This window comes from Nicotiana attenuata, chromosome 10, assembly GCF_001879085.1.
Source record: "Nicotiana attenuata strain UT chromosome 10, NIATTr2, whole genome shotgun sequence".
Taxonomy (NCBI): domain Eukaryota; kingdom Viridiplantae; phylum Streptophyta; class Magnoliopsida; order Solanales; family Solanaceae; genus Nicotiana; species Nicotiana attenuata.
This window is the reverse complement of record NC_031998.1, coordinates 8971851-8975959: the sequence shown is the minus strand read 5'-3', so window position 1 is coordinate 8975959 and position 4109 is coordinate 8971851.

The window sequence follows — 4109 nt, the reverse complement described above, 5'->3', positions numbered from 1 at the left end:
AACATTACAAGCAATTGGGATAATAAAACAATTATAGATTTCATAAAAGAATATAAATACTAAATTTATGTTCTGAAAATTAAGTCCATAAGACTAATTTTAATAATCTGAGATTTATTTAAAAAATAACATAACTAAATTTAAATTTTATTTAGGCCATTAGCCTACAATAAAATTAAACAAGACATATAAAAGTGAGAGGAAAAAACATAAACAGCCAAAATTTAAGAAATTTTTTCATACTCCTAGCAACAATAGGTATTTTACATATATGGCAACTACATAAATACATCTCCCAGCAGAAAGCTATCCATTTGGACCGATAATCACGTTTAATAGAAATCTAAAACATTAATTTTTCATGGCAGTTGATATTAAATGCCAAAGAAGACTTAATTTCTATATAGCACATCCACTTAAAACAAAATCACCTATTTTTATGTGAAAATCTCGTTGTTTTCCAGCCTAAGCAATTCATTCCAAAATTATAGGACAATAATAATGAATTTCAAGCAAAATAAATTCTCCAATCATTTCCACAACATAATTTCAAAATACTTTTAATATAATTTTAAACCCACGGTAGTGTGATTCACTCTCCATAGGACCATAGATGATTCCCAACAAGTACCACAAATATAATTTCAGTATATTTAAATATAATATTATATCACAATAAAAAGTCTATAAAATTTATGATATCCATAGTATAATTTTGATTTTAATATAATTTTTAGTATCCATTAGTATAATTTCGGTATGATTCGATTTACCCCATCAGACCATAGATAACTTCCAATGAGTACCACAATATGATTTTAGTATATTTAAGTATAATTCATTATATCGCAATATAATTTCAGTATAATTTATTTTATTCACAATATAATTTTTATAAAATTTATGATATCCATAGTATATATATATATATATATATATATATATATATATATATATATATATATATATATATATAAAGTTGGTAATAGAGAAGGTGATGTGGCAGCTCTCTATGGCCAGCAATTGTATTTATATATTTTCTACAATTTTTTGACTTTTTACCTCATTTTCTGGTCAAAAATTCATGTTAAAAGCTGTAAAATATGCATGCCAACATAAAACAATAACTTAATGCAGTTAAATGCTCAATGCTCGTACATTAATGAAAGAAAAAGCATTAGAAGAATGGCTATCACTATTCAAAGCTTTCATATTCCAAAAGCATAAATGTTGGATAGATGAGAAGGTAAAGCGTTAGACGTTTGGAAGTTAACACATATTGACTATTGTTTCTTTTCTAGACATTGAGGATGAATCAAATTTTGCTTATATCAATACCATCTGTATCTTTCTCTATACAGTGATTTACTCAGCTGTGAACTCCAAGATTGAATTACATTCTTGCCGCCATGGCCGGAAGGAAAGAAGAAAAATGAAGCTATAAGTTTTCATAGTTTCTACTCTATGTAGCTTCATACGTGTTTTATTCCTTCTACTTTCTATCACTTTTCTTGAGTTTAAATTGGTTTGGAATGACTTGAATCGTACTGAACATTAATTGGTTTCCCCTTTACATTTTTGTTTGTGTTAAAGAGTTTTTGTGATATTTCATTCGTGAAGGTGTGATCATGTATTTCTTTCCATGCCTTACTACTATTTTACCATATAAATTTTAATAAAGCGTATACTGGTAATGAGTTTCATTCTCATTGTTGAGTGTCTGTCTTATTGTTTGTATTCAAAATCTCTCACAGCAATATATGAAACTGCAGATGGATAAATAAAACTATTGAAACCTCTACTTTGGTGTAACGGTTGTCTTGATTCAGGTAACTTTTTTTTTCCTTCTGATTTCAAAGGAGATTGGGACTTCTGATAGTTCATTCTCCATTTCTTTCTTTTTGTTTGTGTTGAATGGGATGCTGACTTTCCTTATTCATTTATTTCAAAATTACAGGCAATGGTTTTTTGTGCATATTCTCTTTTAATCTTTATATATGCTTGCTATTTTATGCGTTTGATTTTTTTGTTATTGTTGTTCAAAGGATAAGAGATATTAAAGAGGTGAAAGTACCCTTCTTATACGAAGATGAGAATAACTACTAATGTTTTTTTATGTCTCTTTCAATAATCTTCAATAAAAAAGGATTCTTATTTTTCTTATTTCTTTTGCCCTTCCATTCTTTCTCTCTCTCTTTTTTTTCTCAGTTTTATTTTAAAAATCACATAAAAATGCTTTGTGTCTCTTTAGTTACATATCATTATTATGCCTCTAAATCTCATTGGTTACTTATCGTTATTATGGATTGAGGTTCTTTGGTTACTTACTATCTTTATTTTGAGAAATTAGAAAAGAAGAAAAATGAGTTTTGTATTTTTTTTTTTTTTTTGAAAAATAAATGCGTAAGGAGTAATAAAGAAAAAAGAAAAAGAAAAAGGTAACTTAAATAGAAAAGGGAAGGAAAAAATTAGAGAAAATATTTGTAATATTTGATTCCACTGACTTGTGCCACAGATTCAATTTTACCCTTTTTACTTTTAAATTCTTTCATTTTGTGTTGTTATTTTGTCTTGGGTAGGTTTACAAGATTAAAAACTCATAAGTGGTGGAAAATCAGAAAAAAAAAGTTATAAAACTAATTAGTTAAATGCAAAATGGATTAAGAAGTTGAAGTTTAATCTATTGGATTTGAAAAAAAGGAAGTTTTGCCTTCTTTCTTGTTCTTTTTTTCCTTTTTTATTTGAAAAATGAATGGGTAAGGATGTAAGAAAGAAAAAAGAAATAGAGGAAAAAGGTAAATGGAATTGAAAAGGGAAGAAAAAAATTAGAGAAAATATTTGTTGAATTTGATTTCGTTGATCTGTAAGATATATTCGATTTTACCAATTTTCTTTTAACTTCTTTTATTCTGTGTTGTTATTTTTATATTGGGGAGGTCTAGAAGATTAGAAACACATAAGCGATGCTAAATTAGGGGAAAAAATCAAACTAATTTGTTAGATAAAAGATGGATTAAAATTTGAAATTTAATCTATTGGGTTGGAAAAGAATCTTTAACATATTCGGATATTAGTATAAGGATTGTTTTGTATGTTGAATAAAGTTTTTAACGACCGCGTGTGAAGCGCGGGCATATTTACTAGTTTTAATATAATTTTTATACCCACTGTACAATGTCAATATGATTCACTCTACATAAAGTCCCCAAAAATTTCTAGTGTATAATTTCAATATAATTTATTATATCCATAACACAATTTTAATATAATTAATTATATCTACATTAATGATTTTCAAATACATGAAACCAAATCTGATTCGAATCGAAACCAAATTTGAACAACGAACTAAGTAGAATTTTGATTTTAAGCAAGAAGTTATACACATAATTCCTCTGAAAAGTTATACAAAATATATATAATGAATAAATAAATATGTAGTATTAGTTCATAATGATTAAGTGAATAAAAATAGTGTAACGGTTAAAGAACAGAGAGAAAAATAATGAAAAATAAGAGAATTGAATTGAGTCCCTAATTTGAGAGAGGGGGGGTTGGGGGGGGGGGGGGGTGGGGACGAAATATCCCTTAACTTGATGCGTTTGGTTGTGCTCATTAATTATGTTCATAAGCTTTATCTGCTATTAGTGTAAATTTTGTTGCCATTTATGGAATAAATAAAGAGTAGTATTATTTTCTTAAATATTTTTAAAAGTTAGCTTACCTGTGTATTTTTCCCTAAAAGAAGTGAGCCTTTAGCCCATGACTTAAATCTGCTATCACAGAAAGAGGCCCATGAAACCTCTTAACCCCAACAAAATAGTTCTGCCAATTAAAAAAAATTAGCAAGACAACATGAAGTGGGCCTTTAGCCCAATTAATTACTAGTTCTGTCCACTTGCTTTTGAAGAAGCAATAAGAAGCCCAAGTTTATTTTATTTTTTCTTATCTATACCATATATGAAACCTTAATTCAAAAAAATGTGCATAATTCCTAAATTACCCGTCCGGTCCACATTATTTCTACAGTTTTTGTACCAATCATTAAAAGCTAATTAATAGCAGTTGTATCTTCCTATTTATGCGAGCTAAATTTTAAGAGAAGTAAT